The sequence below is a fragment of the Geotrypetes seraphini genome, chromosome 2 (genome assembly GCF_902459505.1).
Source record: "Geotrypetes seraphini chromosome 2, aGeoSer1.1, whole genome shotgun sequence".
Taxonomy (NCBI): Eukaryota; Metazoa; Chordata; class Amphibia; order Gymnophiona; family Dermophiidae; genus Geotrypetes; species Geotrypetes seraphini.
In genome coordinates, this window is record NC_047085.1 from 131,065,314 (window position 1) to 131,084,905 (window position 19,592).

Genomic DNA, 19,592 nt, shown 5'->3' on the forward strand with positions numbered 1-19,592 from the left:
CCAGTGGACGGGTTGCGCGCGCTGCTCCGGTTGCAGGACCTTGGTGAGGAGGGCTAAGTGGTAGAACGCTCTAGGTTCCGGGGTTTTAGTTTTGTGAGGGAAACCTTGTTGCTGTGGTCCTGGAAGGTGTTATTCCTGTTTATACAGTTTACTTATAAGAAGAGGCTGTCCTGTTACAGCGTGAAAAAAAACAACAACAACGTTCGTAAAGTTTTCCTCGGTTGTCTATTGGAAATCAAGTTTTTGACATTCCGAAGAGAAATGAAAAGTTCCCTGGGTTTTAGGATTGGTCTGTTTCACTTCCAGTAGCTCGCAGTTTCTTTTTCTTGGATGATATGCTCCTTTCACCGGGTGTATATACCGGTCTTCTGTTTTAGAAGAGAAATCAGTTACCAGTCAGCCACTACACATTTAATAAGACAAATTTGGTTTGAGTTTTTGATGCACTCTTTGGTATCTGACCACTTCTCTTTCTTCACTTGCTCCCTGAGCCCTTGAAAGTATGATATCTTCCAGACTATCATTAATGGTCAGACTTACATTAGCATTGTTCACATGAGGGTTGGTGGGGATCACTAGTGGCTCTAATTGCTCCTGATTGCTGCTTTGTCCCCCCCCCCCCCCCACCATTCTCTGGAAGAATGTTTTTGTTTGGACTATAGTCATACTTTACTGGATCCTTAAAGCAGCTTGTAGATTAATTAAAAATGCCATAAAATCCAATGTTAGAACACACTTCAGGTGTTCTGTTATCTTCAGGCACTTCTGCGCTTTCCTCGGGAGACTGACAGTAATGTGGGAGTCTGAATATTCTGCTAGGGGGGGTGGAGATAGCATGGCTGGGGCTGATTGATTGGTGGCTGGAGGTTAAAACTAGCTAGGATGGGAATAGGGAAATTATGCACTGATTAAACAGTGCTTGTGGTCAGCAGCTGGCCAGAGAGAATGGCTAGGGGAGAGAAAAAAAGGGACAAAGACTGGAGGTGGGAATAGGAATACGCTGAGGGAGGGAAAGAAACAGAGAGAGAGATTGGGGGAATAGACTGAGGGAGACAAAGTGGGGGAGTAGAGCTTATAGTTACATGAATCTCTCTCAACTGTGCTTAAAGGGCTGCCAGATTGACTACATCATTGGACAGGAATTCTTGTCCTTCCCCCACCAAGCCAGCTGTATTATTGAGATGGGTTCCTCCCTTGCCCAGTGTGCCCACTGCTTTGTTCAGTGATGGTCCTGGCTCTCACAAAAGAGTTTCTGCTTGAAAAATAATTAAGATGACCAACTTACGTACATCTTCCTGAGAGAGAGACCTGCATAATTGTTAATGGCTGGCATGACCAAAATTGTTCCATCTGCTGTGCATTCTGTGGAGGTGCCTGGAAAAGAAAAGAAAAAGCCTTCAGTTTAGGGGGGGGAGTAAAAATAGAGAGGAGGCAAGGTTCCAATGAGTTAAAATGAAACTTAAACATAATTTAAAAGCTTTTAGGAAGATGAATATGTTTTACTGTTGATTATTATTCTAATCGGGAGAGCTTTATGTTTTTGATTTTTATAAATCTTGATTGTAACTTGCTTAGAATGGTAGGTAGCCAAATTGTTGATGAATACATGACATGAAATATTAACCTTTGTGTTGGTGTTACAGTAAAGGAAATGCTAGCCAGAGGGAAGACAGTGCTATTTACAAAACTAGGTTCTCAGGAGAGCAAAGGGAAGTATAATACATTTTTTTTGCTACCTCGTGGTTTTTCTTCTTCCTGTATCAGTGAGGAAAAATGGGCTAGAGCTGCTAGGGATAGAGATTGGGACTTGTATACTGATTTTTTTTTTTTTTTAATAGTTTTACAACCGCATTCAAAATGGTTTACATACAGGTATGACTTTCCTTTTATTTCTTGCAAAAATCTTTAAACAATAAAAAAAAAATATCCACATTGGTTACAGTAATGTTTAAGGGTATTTCTGTGTTCTGTGTGTATGAAAGACATGGTTTTCTGTTGGCACTGACTGTACAGGATCGATCTGTACTAATCTGGGTGTATTGATGTTCAAGTGCACTCTGCACTGTAAAATGCTGTCTTATCCTAGATACACTCTTGTTGTGAGACTTGTGTATTATTACCAAAAATCATGTTTTTCATATGAGGAGAGGGGGTGGTTAAAAAATGATCATCCCCGGGTGTCACATATGCTAGGTAAACCACTGGTTAAAAGTATGGATCTCTGTGTAAAACAGCAGCTTTCTGAAATCACCATATACATCAATATTTGATGTACACGTTCTAATGACACTACTTTCAGTGAAGATACTTCTAAAATAACCTTCTAAATGGATAGGGTAAAGGGGATGGGACTTGATATACCTCTTTTTCTGTGTGGTTGCAATCAAAGCGATTTACTTATTTTAGACAGATATAGGCACAATACACGGAACACTTGAAACAGTAGCAACATGGATGAAAGAACACAAACTAAAACTTAACCCAGACAAAACAAACTTCATCCTCCTTGAAGACAGCAAAACCCCAACCTTGACTAACCTAGTAATAAACTCAATCTCATACCCCATTCAACCCACACTAAAACTCCTCAGAAGGTGTACCATGCAACCACAAATCAACAAAATAATAAAAACATCATACACAGCCCTAAGACTTATCTATTCATTGAAAAAATACAACCACATCACGGAGGCATACCACGACTCACACTGGCTCCCAATACAAGCCAGAGTACACTTCAAATTCCATTGCCTACTATTCAAAGCTATAAACGGAAACAGTCCTACCTACTGGATCAATCGACTAACTCATTCCACCTCAAACAGACACAGGAGAACTCGCACACTATTCACACACCCGCCAATGAAAAATGTCAAATGAAGAAAAATGTATGACAACCTACTGGCCACCAGAGCAGTGAAACTGGACCGACAACTCACCAATCTGCTGACTTCGACCACAGGCTACAAAACCTTCAAAAAAGAAACAAAAACCCTACTCTTCAAAAAATACATAAAACCAATATAACACAACCAATAATGTTCCGAATTCCTCCTGCATTACCAACTACTCCTTAGCAAATTAGAAAATGTTCAACCTATTCCTTAAGTAGTTCTTAATATCTTATCAATGTGTACTTCTTAAGATCATAACAATTCTTATGTAATCCGCCTTGAACCTCAAGGTAAAGGCGGAATAGAAATCACTAATGTAATGTAATACTTTATTTTGTACCTGGGGGTTAAGTGACTTGCCCAGAGTCACAAGGAGCTGCACTGGGAATCAAACTGACAACCTCAGGGTACTGAGGCAGCTACTTTAACCACTGGCCACTTTTCAGGGGAAAAGAATTTCTGGAACAAGAAGTCATAATATGATGGTCACATAAAGTAAAAATGAAGAGTAGCACAAGGAAATACACTTTCCCCCTCTGAATCTGCGGTTTCAGCATCTGCAGATTCAGTTATTCGCGATTTTTTTTAAGGGGGGAAAAAAAAAGATTTGTTTCGGACTGTTGACGATTTCTGGAATTTACAGGTGTGACAGTTGTTACCGATGATATGAAAACTGAGATTGTGAATTAATTAAACTTAAGTGAATTCATTAAAAAATACAGTTATCTGCACATTGCATTAGAAACTCAGCCATGAGGCCTTGTAATAAATAGATTTAGCTAGTTCACAGATTGGCATTCCCTGTCTAAATTGCTGATTCTACATTTCAGCTAATGCTAGGAAGTTCAGAAGGTTGATTTGGTTGATTTTGTGACTCTTAAGAGACATAGATTTATATATCATTGTCTCTATGGCAGGGGTAGGGAACTCCGGTCCTCGAGAGCCATATTCCAGTCGGATTTTCAGGATTTCCCCAATGAATATGCATTGAAAGCAGTGCATGCAAATAGATGTCATGCATATTCATTGGGGAAATCCTGAAAACCCGACTGGAATATGGCTCTCGAGGACCGGAGTTCCCTACCCCTGATCTATGGGATAAGGTTCTCAAAGGAACAGGAAATTTGGGTGTTTTACAGAGAATCTGTTTCTTATAGATTAGAAAATACAATACTACTTTGAGGAAGTAGGGCTTTGTAACTGACATGATTGATACTTGGAAAGGTCAAAGATCAAAACTGATTTAGGAAGAAAAGTGAAACACTGCCACCTGCTGGGTTTAAAAACTTAACAGAATGGACTTTAATGTTAATATGACGTAAAACATTTTTGGAAAGGAAGTCATGTGATCAACTGTGCCATTGTATTCTAAAGCATGATAATTATTACAAATGATGTCAGGGTATAAATCTGTTTGCCTTGTTTTCTCTCTTTGAAGAGCACTGAAATTTTGAGGGCTTGCTCTTCCCAGACTGTGAAAGCTCTGTCAATAAACCATTTGTTTTTATATGGCTTTTCCTCGTCTGCTATTTGAATTCACAGAACAGAGTCTCTAGCTCAATGATGTGGGAAAGAGAATCCATTCTGGCAATTCTTTTGGCCTCGATGATCAAGTCTCCAGCCACTTGGTAAGGACCTTCTCCGCCTCCCTCCCGCCTTCCCTTCCGGCCAGGAGCAATCTTCCTACGCTCCTGACCCATGCAGATTGCCAATAGGAAATGGCTGCCATGAGCTCCCATAATAGTCTCGAGAGACTAAGGGAGCTCACGGCAGCCATTTCCTATTGGCGATCTACACGGGGTAGGAGCGTAGGAAGATCGCTCCTGCCCCGAAAGCCCACTAGACCACAAGATAAGGCCGGCACAGGCTGCCCAGCCCAGAGAGGAATGATTTTCGCTGTGCCTGGCCCAAAGAGGGGAAAGAGGAGACCAAAGAACCCGCACTGGCCCCTGCAAACATGCAACACGCATGGAAGGAGGCGATCGGAGGGAGAGACCACCAGGTAGGGTTCGGGGGTGAGTCAGATCTGGCACAGAGTTATTCGTGATTTTTCACACTTCGCAGTCCGGCTCTGCCCCTAACCCCCGCGAATACCGAGGGAGAAGTGTACTTCTTCACAGGAAAGGAAGTGGATAGGTGGAATAGCTGTACAGTAGAGGTTGTGGAAGAATGAGAAGAAAGCAAGGAATAACCATAGAAAGCCTTGTCTTTATTTGCCATCATATTCTCTAGTCTCATAAACAATTTTAACTGGAAAACATGGATTATAAATATTACAGTAACACACTTTGGGGCAGTAATGGCACTGATGATGATTACATGTTGTACCAATTCCCTTAATTTAAGAATCCAAAGTCTGACTCATGGTTATTACGGTAATTGTGCCTGTACTGAGGCCAGTGGTTGTATAATGAACTCTCATAAAGGAAAATGAGAGAGAAAAAGCAAAACCTGTCAGATCACTTCTTGCATGAGTGTAACTGTCTTTCAGACATGGGTAGGTGTGTACACTGGATTTCTTCAAAACTGCTAATCCTCCTAGATCAGGAGCACATAAATTTTATTGTATCTTTCCAAAACCAAATGCTAATTGTGCACACACAGCCACAGCGAAACATAAAAGCAGTAGTTGAATTCACAGACCACTTGTTAGGTTCCTTAGTAGATTATTTTACACTCAGATGCCACCATGGGAAGGGAAATTGATAAAGATATTAAAGGCTTCTTTTCAGATTTTTGGATGGCAAATATTCAGCTGATGTCGATTAGTATTTTGGGGTTTTTTTTGGTCCCCTGCTGGCACTATCCCCAGATAATGCTAGGCCTCATCTGGGCACCTGCATTGAATATCCAGCATATACGCTAGCTAGCTATATAAAGTATTGGAAGAGAGAGGAGGGAGCAGAAAGAACAGAAAAAGAAAAAAGGATGGTGAAAATGAGAGGCGTCCCAAAGAATATATTTATTTGGGTGAGGTGCTTCCTAAAATAGGCTAGTGTTGTGGGGGGCACCTTGATGCTTCTCAGTACGGTGCATACCCAGCATATGTGGACAGTATTATGGGAGCCCATAAGGATTATGAAGGGTTGTTCTGATGAGTGCTTTAGAGAGAGGATTAAGGAGGACCATTTCATTAACTGAGATTAACAGGATATCAAACTTTGGTTAATTCAGCTGATTAATAAAAGTGACATAGGTGTAGGAGGCACAGTGACAAATGAGCAGGAGCATTCTTTTCAGGGCCCAAAAGGTGCTGGAAGAAACATAAAAGAATGCAGCTGTAACCAAGCAGGCAGAAGCCTTTGCAATGTGCATTGCAGATTAATAAAGCTACTTGCTTTTTCCTGGACTGCAAGTTCTGACAGGTATATGGAGTGTTAGAGCAGCACAGGCAGCATCAAAATGTTCAAAAACGTACGAAGAAGGATGAGGAGAGGTATAAGTAATAAAGCCTCTTTGTCATAAGGATTGATTTTTTTTGGAGGATTGGTTGAAGGGGTATCCCAATCATAGGGCAGTAAAATTATTACAGGAGGGTTTCAGTCGGGGATTTACAATTCCATGTAGTGGTCTAGGAATAGGGAACAAGAACGGGGATTGTAAACTGGCTGTTGACCTGGCATGGATGGTCAAAAGGAGGTTAGAAAGCAAAATTGAGCTAAGGAGACTAGTGGCCCATTTCTGCAATCACCATTTGGAAAAGTACTTTGGTGACATGAAGAAAGGAGGCTGGCGATTTCCAACTCATTCTGAAGTTGGCAGTATTGGCGGGGGTGGGGGTGGCGGGTGGAAGAGTAGGGTCAAAAGAAAGCAGTATTTCGTAAGAGTGTCTTTTTCTACGTGGGAGAATCTGGGATTTGGAAGGCTTTTCCTGAAGGAATGTAGTGGTGTGTAAGTATTATAGGAAGAGTGTAGTACAGTGGTTAAAGCTACAGCCTCAGCACGCTGAGGTTGTGGGTTCAAATCCACGTTGCTCCTTTTGTGATCCTGAGCAAGCCACCTGACCCCCCCATTGCCCCAGGCACATTATATAGATTGTGAGCCCACCAGGACAAACAGGAAACATGCTTTGAGTACCTGAATAAATTCATGTAAACCGTTCTGAGCTCCCTTGGGAGAACATTATAAGAAAATTGGATGAAAAAATAGGGATATGAGGGCAGTAGGTTTTGGAGTATTTTTGCATGGTTTCTCATATACTGCCAATTGGTCAAGAAGATGGGGGGAGGGGGGCAGTGGATTAATCAAGAAAATGATCTTCCTGGAGCAGTTCCAAAGAGTAGTGGCATTAATAGCTTGGGGATCAGCAGCAAATAAGATTTCTATTTTGATGTAATGTAATAGAAATCAAATTATCAAGCAGCAAAATGTTTATAGATTTCAGGGTTATTAAGAATATGTGTTTTTTTCCTGAGACTTAGGGGCCTTTTTACTAAGCTGTGCTAAAACGTGGCCAGCGCTATCCCCAGTTTTGGTCTATCTCACTCACTGAGGTCACTTGTAGTGTGACAGTACAATGGCCCCATTCTCCATTCTCTCCATTAATGGCCACATGCCATCAATTTCTCCATTAGCATGTGGCCATTAGCCTGTCAACATTTACCGACACCTGTTTTCTAGGCGGTAAGGGCTTGCACACTAACTATGCCCCACTTTTATCAATACAACCTAACCACTGACTCTATAGGTTTTCTAATCTTCCTTCAAGTCAATCAACATATATATATCAATAAGAAGATCTTGTAAACGCTTGTAGCAATAATTTATCTCAATGTACTCGCAGACCTCAGAGATACCATCTGTATGCCACTAGACTTTAGATCATACAGACATAGTCGGTATCCCTAATCGTCATTGGTCATGTTACTTATTTAGCAATACTTTTTAGATTTTTTTCAATAGATATATTTTAGTAATAAATTACTCATCTTATCTCCTGCTACGCGGGTGGGGGTACGCACGTTAGGGTTTGTTCATCGCCAGCTGCAATTCTTACAAGCGTCGGAGCTTTTACTGCAGAGGCCAGTGATAAAAATCCCTAACATGGCTTGATAAAAGGGGGCCTATGTGCTAACTGGTTGGCAGTGTGGTGATGTAGCTGCACTAACCAATTAGAGCAGAATATGCCTACTCTCTATCCCCAGACAGGAAGTGTGCACTGATCCCCAAATTGTTGTGGGACGTCCGAGTGTGCCCCCTGGTAGTGTGTGTGTGTGTGTGTGTGGGGGGGGGGCTCTTAATATATCAGTGACAGTCATGCATGTTCCATTGCAGATTCTCTTCCTTTTTTCAAGTGGAATATCTTTTGAAGATTGTATCTGCACATACAGTCGAGGAAGAGTAGAGGTTCCAGCACAGCTATGGGATATTGGAATATCCAAACGTAATTTCCAAATTCTTAGGGCAACATAGCTAGAGGAGGAATGGATAATTCAGTATTCCTCAGGGAAAGTGAAGAGGGGATGGTGATATCTACGGTTAGGACCCAGTTATGGAACCAATTACCTGAGCAACTGCGAGAGCTTGGTGATGTGACTGTTTCAAGATTTTTTTGTTTGTGTATATATATATATATATTTCATTAAGTGTTTTGAAGCTTATTAAGTAATTGTTGTTTTAATGTATTTGTTTGTTATAAATTAAGTACTGTATTTTTGGGACCATAAAACACTTTTCATCACCAGTTACTGACTGCAGCCAATCATAGAGTGGTGAGGGACCAGGCAGGAAGTGCAAAGGTCACGGTCCTGCATTGTGCGTCGCTCTTCTAACACAAAGGCAGCCATCCAGGAGACTGCGCCGGACCACCGCCACTAAAAAAGGTACCGGCGGGAGGGGGGTGGGCTGCGGGTGGCTTCTGGCAGCTTCAGGCTTTGGGCGGCTGCGGACTTCAGGCTTTTGGGCTTCCCAGCACCAGACCACCAGATGCACCTATGTGTAGAGGAGGAAAAACCAAGAAGAAAAAAATTCTGAACCAAATTTTTTTTTCTTGGCTCCTCTAAGTCTTATGGTCTGAAAAATACGGTATGTATATTGGAATCTGCCTAGAAATGTTGATAGATTGGAATATAATTATTTTAAATAAATAAATAAATTTGTGGTAATCAATTGACAGGATTTGTATGCAAAAGATTTTATGAGCGTGGGCAAGGAGGAATGAGCCGAGAGTGGATGGAAAGCTTTCAGTCACATATGAAGTATTAAAAAAGCTGGTCATCTTATTCCTAAAAGTTTTGTTGTTTAACTATGAGGTGCAATTCAAAAATTATCTTTGTTTTGGGTTTCTTTGGATTAATAAGGCTGAGTGAGTTGGTAGCAGGGTCAAATGATAGGGCAACTAAGAAGGGTTTGCCAGCAAGGAATACAGAAGTGACTGGAGGCAACAGTACGTTTAAGGATCCATAAATAAAAAATGAATAAAAGATCCAAAGGACAGGATATAGGAGTCACCAGTTTGTCTTGTGGTGAATATGTAAGATTTTTTGCAGGCAAAACATTAGGGAGAAAACAAAAAAAACTGTGGAGTGACGATGTTCCTAAATGGACTTTATTTGAAAGTGTCAAAGTTCCAAAGGTACACTGAAATCATCCACATAAAAATAAATCATCCACATAAAAGCCTTAAAGGACCTAGTCCGCTAGGGATAAGGACCCTTTTCTATTGCAAACGCAAGCAGTGTCTCACTTCCGGCTCACCACATAATTGTTTCCCACGTATTCACCTTTATAGGACCCCCAGGGACCCCTGAGGAAGACTTTTTGCCGAAACGTGGACCGTGTTGGGTCCTGTATCCCTAGCGGACTAGGTCCTTTAAGGCTTTTATGTGGATGATTTATTTTTATGTGGTTGAAATTATTTTATGTGGATGATTTCAGTGTACCTTTGAAACTTTGACACTTTCAAATAAAGTCCATTTAGGAACATTGTCACTCCACAGAGTTTTTTTGGTCGTCTCTGGATTTTCTTCTTTGTAGATATTTTGAGGTCAATTCCTTTTGTTTTAAAACATTAGGGAGACCAGCAATTGTAATCCTTAGCAGTGGGAGCCCACTTTCTAAGTTTCAGTTCAGTGCTATCTTGATAAAAATGTTAGACAAGTGGGGAAGATTTCAGAATGTATGGCATGAATTCTTTTAGGACTGGTGCTTGACACGTGCCATAATGGCTGGAATAGCAGAGTGTCAGAGTCTGGATAGGCAGGTGGAAATCTGTTGTTTTCAAAGGTTATGTGAGACCAGCAATAGTTTCTACTTGGGGAAATCAATCTTCTTGTTTTATTTTTCAGGGTGTGACAATGAAATGAAGAGAGATACCTGAGTCACGGGCCACTCCTTCATACACTGGGCACACAGAAGAGTGCTAACCTGGCCTTATGCCCATGTCTGGGTTTGGCATAAGCTGGGAATCTGTGGTATATTCTAGGCTCATATCAGGGTGCTGATCAGAAAGCAACTGCAAGTGAAAACTGATTTGCAGATAATTGTACACTTAGGGGGATACGATATCGGGGAAAGAACCTGTACAAAGATTTTTGGAAATATCTCAGACTGATTTGAGATATTTAATGGAGTTGTGTCCAGGATGCTAAGTGGCGATGGTCAAACATGATCACAAAACTGAACTTCAAAATGAAATTGAAAGAAATGTGATAATAAGGTTGATAAGCATTTGGGCAAATGGATATTGTCACAAGGAGGCTTTAGGGTCTATCATAATTGAGTCAAAGAAGGAAGTATAAGTTTCCACAGGCCAGACACCTGTTAGATATTCAATATCGTACTTCAGGAGGCCCTAGAGGGAATGGGTTAAGGCCTTGGTTTGTTTGTTATGGGGGGGGAAGGGGGGCAGAAGCTAGGATCAATTAAGTGGTCCCTCACAGATAACAGAAACTCAGGCCTAGAATTTATGCAAAGTTGCTGTTAAGAACAGGTGCTTGCGATAAGACAGTACCTGGGGTGATGAGCAGACTGGGGTGGGGGTGGAGACTACGATGGGCATTCATGGCAGACATTTTGGATGAGTGATCTGCATGGGGCAGGACCGCAGGAAGATCGCTCCTGTCCCGAAAGGTCGCTAGACCACCAGGTAAAGTCCGGGGAGGTCCGGGAGGCAGGAGGGAGGTGGGGGAAATCGCAAATAATCGGAATTGCAAGTCCTAAAACTGCGAATGGGGAGGGGGAAGTGTACTTACAACCAGGCAATCATCATGGAATTTAATTACCCAAAAATCTAGAGAATACATAAGGAAGGTAGGGGATCAGGAAATGATGGCAGGGAGTCAGTCAAAAAGTATTTAGATATTATCAAATCAGTTCACAGCTCTCTCACTCTTCAATGAATATATTTTGTTTTTAGCTGATCACAGAAGTTTGCATTTATGACTAAAAAGAAAAAAAAAATGCACGTCTGGGATGACCTTACATGGGCAGTGTACCTAGCTATCTGTTCATTTCATCTGTTGATTTAACTGAAGGGCCAGAACAAAATATACAACAAAATGGTATAGGCAGACTGTATGGTGTCTATCTGATGTTTTCTTCTATGTAGGTTCAAAGAGTATAGAAAACTCCGTATCTGCTAATGCTTGGCTTGGTCTTGGTTTTGATGGTGTATATATGTGTGTGTGTGGAGGGGGGGGGGAGGGGGCGGGGGGGAGGAGTTATCAATGTGGGCTGCCATTAAAGACAGGTTATTTTACCACTATTTATTTATTCAATTTTTCTATACCGTTCTCCCTAACTTGTCTTATTCTAGCTCGGCTCTGATTTTATGCAGTGAGACCTGAGTTAAGAGTAAAATAACCCATCTTGATGGTAACACACGATAACTTCCCCTTTAAATTATGAGATGACTTTATGAAGGAACTTAAAGGCTCTTCATATGAACTTGTATTTTCTTTTCTATGTTGCCTAGTATTTTAAAACTACATGCCCAATTATGTTTTTACAGGATTGATCTGAGAGGGGTGCTGTTAAGGTATTTATGATTTATTGAGTTCAATTATCAAATAAAGGAGGAAGCTATGGCCTAAGAGATAATGGGGGAGAGGTGGGTGGATTAATAATGCTGAACGTTACACTAATACCAATAATACTCCCTCTCTTACTTTTCTGAAATGGTGGGTTGTAAGAATGATTAATAAAATGAGCAAATGCCCATAAAAGTATTAAATGTTAAATAATTAAATATTATTGATGTAACCTCAGTGCAATGGTCAAAGCTATAGGCCTCAGAAACCCGAGTGCTCAGGCTTAAACAATGAGTAAAGGGGCTACTTCTCATGCCTGCTTAGCACCATCATAGGTATACATTGTGTGCATTAATATAAATCACCAAAAAGTACAAGTGTTAAATAAATACGTTATTCAAAAGTACAATCCATCATATCAAAAAAGTGCTCAAACTATTGAAATCCATCCCCCTTCCAGCTTTCTAGATTCTATTGTGGACAGATGGGTCTCTTGGATGAAATATACGAGGGGGGATAATATAAGATTTAATATTATATGAATTATACAAGTGAATTGTATGAATCTTGAATGATTATTGTATACTTGTTATGAGATATGAAAATGAATAAAGAATTGGAAAAAAAAAAAAAAAAAGTGCTCAAACTAGCGATTTCCAAGAACTTATCTTAGGGGCTCCTCCGTTGTTATCAATTTTTCCAGATAGTAAAGTGTCTTCAGTAGATATTCCGGGCGTGTATTCACGCAGGCTGAATGATGGCTGGGCATTTGCTCAGTTTATTAATCATTCTTATAACCCACCATTTCAGAAAAGTAAGAGTCTTATTGGTATTATCTATTAACCCTCCGGGACATTTGATATTGGTGTGAATGTTATACTAAAGCACCTAACACACTTTCACTACAGGACAGTTTTAAGCTTCTGAAAACTTTTGTAAAGTAATAAGAAAACATCTTTCACATGCTTGATTTTTACAGTACATACAGTACTGTACTCAGCATGCTGTTAAAGGGTTAAATAAGATCAAGATAAAATCACACCTTTTATAAAGAAAAGAGGGAAAAGGGGAATGGTATAAAGGAGACAAAAGAAAAATGTGTAGCATTATTCTTGCACTATTTGTAGTGCACTCCCTATTTAGATTGCTTTTAGATCTCACTTGACATGTTTAGGGAGTGCCACACTCAAATCACACACTGGGCTAAAGAGAGACGAGTAAAAACCTGTTTATTTTAAATGGTTCTGAAGCAAGCTGAGTGCTGTGAATATTTCTGTGCCAGTGATTTCTTTTTGTTTAAGTAGGAAGACAGAATTTTGAGTTAACTAATATTTTATAAACCTATCACTGGCCAAGAAAAGCCTTCTTTGATATAGTCCCTTCCCTAACATGACCTGCCTTGACCTCCTACTTTCTTCCTTTGCCTGAAATCACACCATCCTCTGCAGAAGCAAACATTTGTTTCTTCTTAAGGATGAAAGAGAAGGTCTGCATTTGAGGTAGGTCAGAAGATGAGAGCAGAGGAAGAATCTGGTGAACTGGTAATCTACAGAACTTTGTAATACAGAGAAAACACACTTGTCATAGTTTGAAAATACCATTTGTCAAATGTGAGGCATCCAGTCTTGTTGTTAAAGTACTGGTTTGATTGGCTAACTTGTTCTTTGTTATTTCACAGCTTATTCTGTCAGGGGCATAGCTACCATTAAGCGAGCCTTGCAAAATGTCCAGGGCTCTCCCAAAGGTAGGGGACACCTGCAGTTGAACCCTCTTTTCCTGCAGCTGAACCCTCTTTTCCATTTGCCTGGGTCTGATGCTTCTTACCACCTCTTGACCTCCTCCCCCAGGATCCCGCATCCTTTCCCCCTGTGTTCAGCTACTTACCTGCCTACTGGATCCTCCACACGTTTTGTCAGTAGAGGCAGTGCTAAAGGCTGTCTTTCTGGCTGGCAGGGCCTTTCTTCTGCTGTGTCCCGCCCACAGGAAATTGTATCAGAGTGGTGGAACGCAGTAGAAGAAAGGCCCGCTGACCAGAGAGGCAGCCTTTAACACTGTCTCTTCCACTGTATCATGTGGAGGACCCGGCAGGTGAATAAATATCTGAGCATGTGGGGAAGGGCTCTGCCAGACCTGGTGGAACCCATCTTGGTCCTCCCAGCTACATCCTGTATAGTCTTAGTATGCAGGGTCTTTGCATTGCCAGAGGATGTGGTAAGAGCAGATAGCGTAGCTGGTTTTAAGAAAGGTTTGGACAAGTTCCTGGAGGAAAAGTCCATAGTATGTTATTAAGAAAGACATGGGGGAAGCCACTGCTTGCCCTGTATTGATAGCATGGAATATTGCTACACCTTGGGTTTTGGCCAGGTACTAGTGACCTGGATTGGCCACCATGAGAACAGGCTACTGGGCTTGATGGACCATTGATTTGACCCAGTGAGACTATTTTTTTGTTCTTATGCTTGGCTTAAATGTTCGAATAAGACTGTTTCAGGACTTGTGCACCTCTTCTGAATTACTTTCAGCCCAGGAGCAGATCAATATTTAGAATGAATATAAAAAACTAACCAGAGTCAATCCTGATCCATTTCATATCTATTTCTTTCTTTTTTTACTATGACTTATATGGATTGGTTCAAATTCAAGTAGACATTCACAAATTTGAGTTATTAAAACATGTACAGGTAGTGCCCATTTCTGAAAATATTTGTGCACCAAAACTCATTCTGAGTACGTTTTATATTGTGTTATGTTTGCTAAAAAAAACAACAGTGGAGGAGACAAAGAAACATACAATTTATGGCCGACCTTTTGCACAAATAAATCCACCTATTGGAATGCTATACTATGTAGATTGTATGTTTCTTCATTTCCTCCGCTGTTGTTTTTTGTTTGTCTTTGGAGCTGCGGTGGATTTATCTTCTATTTTGTGTTCTTATGTTAGCTAATGTGGATTTATCTCAGTTGAATTATTTGTCTTAGATTATTCAAACACTTTCATTCAGATTTAATTTAGATTTATTTCAGGATGGTTCAATCCTTTTTAGTTAACCTCTGCTTTACAGTATTATTGTTATTGTTACTGCAAGCATTAAACCTCCAAATAACTCTTCTGTGCCCATGTTACAAACCCATAATAAAATAGGTCCTAATTTTTTTCTTAATTGTGCCAAGTGAAGAATGATAAAGGAAAATGATTGAGAAAAGAAAATGGTAAAACCAGAGGTCATAATGAGATTGAGGGGTGGTAGACTTAGAGTAATGTTAGGAAATTCTTCTTTACGGAGAGAGTAATTGATGCCTGGAATGCCCTCCCTAGGGAGGTAGCGGAGAGAAAAAGTAAAAAAACAAACCATGGGTTGAAAACAGGATATTTTAATAAGAAAATGATGGTATTTATTGAAGAACATCATCCCTAGCAGTATTCAAATCCAAGCTAAAAGCCCACTTTTTTGAAACTGCTTTCAACTCTTAACTCCCACTCACTGCTGTCAGATACCTATATCCACTAAATCATTTCCTCTACCATTATCTCCCCAACCTTGAAATTAGATTGCAAGCTCTTCTGAGCAGGGACTGTCTATTGTATGTTAAAATGTACAACACTGTGTACGTCTTTCAGTGCTATAGAAATAATAAATAGTAGTAGTAGTAGTAACTAAGGCCGGTATTGGGTGGATTTGCACGGTCTTTGTTCCATGCATGTCCATTCAGTTGAGTATGGGCTGGAAAGGGCTTCAGCTAGGATGGTTTAGATAGACTAGAGTAAGCTTCGACGGAGACTCCAGTAGTTAGAAACTAAGCACAGAACTAGGCAGACCTCTAGATCTCTGGCCCAGAAATATCTAAGAAAATAGACAATTTATATCATGAATTTTTAACGTTGGTACGGTTGGGCAGACTAGATAGACCAGGTCTTCATCTGCTGTCATTTACTGTGTTACTATGCATTTACTGGTCAATTTTCTTTGTTACAAATCCTTAACAAGGAAATGTTCTTTTTTTTTTAATCCTGAGAACTTTCTAGATCCAAGAAGTTTTAAACTGGCGAACTAAAGAAAAGCATAATCTATACAACAAAGTAATGCTGTCTTCTATACAGCGGGAGCGGAGTTACACATTTTACTTATAGAGCTCAAGATTTATCTTTATCCAAACGGGACAGAGCCAAAAAATTAATTAATTGTTGAGGCTCCAAAAAAACATATTTAGTTGAGTGGTAGCGAACAATCCTGAGAACTTCTGGCAAATTATAGAAATTATTTTACAGTAATTGTTAGAGATGTTGAGCACTACAGTGTTTGTTTAGGAACTGTTTTTAGTGAATTCTGATATGGATTTTGTTTTACCACACACTGAATTCATTGTAGGAAACAGCAAGTTGTAAAATGGTTATGGTTTCCTAGTCTTAATATACTGCCTTTATTAAAAGGGAAAGGGACTACAAATTACATATACAGTGATACCTTGGAATCCGAACTTAATCAGTTCGAGTTCCAAGACAATTTTTCCCATTGAAAATAATGGAAACTGGATTAATCCGTTCCTGGGTTCCACAAACTCAAATTTTAACAGTAAATACACTGGATTTTAAGGTAAAATATTAACAAATATTCCAAAGCAGCATTCAGATTCTGGTGCATAAACACACATATACAATGTGCAGGGCGCTCCGATTCCAAAGCAGAGTTCCGATTCTGGGGCAAAATTTACTACAAAAAAAGGTTCGGATTCCAAAACGTTCGAGTTCTAGGGCGTTCAGATTCCGAGGTACCACTGTATAGGCCGCCTTTTACTAAGCCATGGTAGATGGCCCGGAGCTAATAGAATTTCTTTGAGAGATGAAGCATTTAGCACCCCGGGCAGTGGTAGAAACCTCTACTGCAGCTTAGTAAAAGAGGGCCATAGAAAGGTAATAGCTCAAAGAAAGACAGAACCAAGTAAAGTTTAAAGGGTCCTTCATCAATTTTCCTTTGTTTTAAAGTTTAATAAATAGTCCCAAATCAATACAGACACCGTGCACTAAGGGGTTATTCTATAAACAGCGCCAAAACTTAGGTGTCGGTAGGTGCCCTACTGGTACCTAAGTTAATTGAGAAACACTGTTTAAAACAGAAAAACTAAATAAAAGGTGCCAGAAACACTTTAAAATGGTAAAACTAAATAAAAGGTGCCAGAATCGTGCCTACATAGCCATTCTACAGTGCTTAATGCCACCAAGCGCGTGGCTAATTCTGGAAATGGCAAAAGGCATCGTAAGGCAGCTACATAGGCACGCCTTGCAACAAAGTGATTCTCTTTAGGGCGCCAGTGCATGATTGACACGCAATTGGCATCTGCTTTTTAGGTGGCTGCCAATTTCAGCGCCCTATAGAGAATCCGGGTCTAACTCTATAAATGAGTCAAGAAAGATATTAAAGAGTATTGGTTCTAGGATAGACACTGAAGAGATCGTGAAGTCAGTATTTAAATGGACTTATACATCCACTTGTGACCAGTGAATATATAAATCCACTATCCCCTATGTTTTCAAATGCTATGCAGAGCATGCCAAGCTGAAAATCCCTCTAAACAGCCTGACACTTTCTATACAGTAAAAAGGTGGAGAGAGGGAGGAGCCATGAATTTATCGAGATGCAGTGATGTTCAGTAGGCCTAAATTAAAGGATAGCAGTGGCTGCATCCTGGGGTTAATTCTATAAAGTGGGTGCTACCATTTATACACCGTATATATCCACAAATTACTAGAATAATTCAAGCACCACGCAACTCCATCAATTCACTGCAACAGTGTGATACTGAAAATCCAAATTTAATGGAGGAAAAATCCTCAGGCTTGAAGAGAACAAAGAAATGAGCTCTATTTCCAAAAGATCACTGGCTTATAAAACCTCCAGAATGCTGTGGGAAAATGTGTTGAGGGTAACACAACCAGAGAAGGGTGTCGAGGGTAATACAACCAGAGAAGGGTGCTTCTCTGATTGTATTATCCTCAACATATTTTCCCACAGCGTTGTGGAGGTTTTTTTTAAAGCCAGTGATGTTTTAGAAGTTGAGCTCATTTCTTTGCTCTCTTCAAGCCTGAGGCTTTTTCTTCCATTAAATTAGGATTTTCAGTATCACGCCGTTGCAGTGAATCGATGGAGTTGTGTGGTGGTTGAATTATTGTTCCTCCATTCCTTTTTGTTTTTGAATTGCTAGAATAATGCATAACATATATGCACAATTATTCACAATTAAAAAACAGGTCAGCTATCTTCGCGGGAGAACCTGATGTAGAAACAGCAAAACGTGATGGTAGGTAAAGGCCAAATGGCCCACCCAGTCTGCCTATTTGCCTTTCCTGCTTGGCTGTGACACAGTGGGCGGGATGGGGCTCTAGAAGGTGTGTCATGCAGGCACATTTCTGACTCGGAACGGTCCTGCGCTACATAAGCCCTAATAGCTCAAAATAGTTTGGTATTAATTTGTTCAACACATTACCATGAAAAAAAACTTCTCACACTAGCATATATGCAACAGAGTATTTTTAAACAGATGCTAATTAAAAAATTGAGGACAGTTATCTTCCGGGAAAACTTGATGTAGAAACATAGAAACTTGATGGTAGATAAAGGCCAAATGGCCCATCCAGTCTGCCTATCCACATCATCCACTCACTCCTCTCCCTAAGAGATCCCATGCTTTCGTGAATTCCCATGCTTTCATGCTTTTGTGAATTCAGACACAGTCTTTATCTCCACCACCTCTACTGGGAGACTGTTCTACGCATCTACCACCCTTTTTGTAAAAAAGTATTTCCTTAGATTACTCCTGAGCCTTTCACCTTTTAACTTCATCCTATGCCCTCTCATTCCGGAGTTTCCTTTTAAATGAAAGAGACTCGCCTCATGCAAATTTATGCCACATAGGGATTTAAACATCTCTATCATATTTCCCCCCTCTCCCGCCTTTCCTCAGCAGCATGCAGTGGGTTAAATGTCAAGAAACTTACCACCGAAGAATCATATCACGCTGAGAGTTCTGACTGGATCCAGCAGTTTCATAGAAGTAAGGATATGCATCTATTCCTCAAATCTTTTGTTTCTTCACAGGAGATCTTGAACTTTGTGCAGTGAGATCTGAAAAGAAGAATTATAATAAAGTTGTTTTCATTTTTGAGATGGGTGCAGTCTGATTCAGGAATTAGTAGGTTAGCAACATTTTAAAGAAACTGGGTTCTACTATTTTATTATCCTTCATTTCCTGCCATTTTGTTCATATAGGGGTCATTGTACTAAACTGCTAGCATGCACTTACTGCACAGTAAAAGTCTGATTGCAGGATGTGCACTGGTGTCCTGTGGTAAATTTACCTGTTTGTGGGCATAATAATAATAATAATAATAACAGTTTATATACCGCAGGACCGTGAAGTTCTATGTGGTTTACAATGATTAAAAGGTATTACAGATTGAGTGGAATAAACAAAGTTCAGAGTTAGTGAATAACAATTCGAAGATCAATTGTTGAGGATTAAGATTGTATAGGCCAGTTACCTAAGTACTTCAGGAACAGATGTGTTTTTAGGCGTTTCCTGAATTCCCTATAAGTCGTAGGCACGAGCATACACCACACGCTAAAAAAATAATTCCTAATTTTCCACTACGAGGGCAAGTTTGGGGATGGAGAGTAGGCATGCCAATGCTAATCAGCTAGCGAGTGAGGCTTTGCCACATTCTAATTGATTAGTG

At 40.2% G+C, this 19,592-nt stretch overlaps 1 long non-coding RNA gene across 2 annotated transcripts; it reads right to left on the reverse strand.

Annotated features, from left to right (window-relative positions):
• Positions 1 to 17: 17 nt before the first annotated feature.
• On the reverse strand, positions 18 to 19,449 carry LOC117355346. 2 transcript variants are annotated; one of them, XR_004538342.1, is made up of 3 exons: positions 18,855 to 19,449; positions 1,290 to 1,374; positions 18 to 368 (listed from the first exon to the last, which is right to left on the reverse strand). It is a non-coding gene; the product is annotated as an uncharacterized LOC117355346 (long non-coding RNA). The 2 variants fall into 2 exon arrangements; XR_004538341.1 differs by having other exon boundaries at positions 1,286 to 1,374.
• Between the last annotated feature and the right edge of the window lie 143 nt (positions 19,450 to 19,592).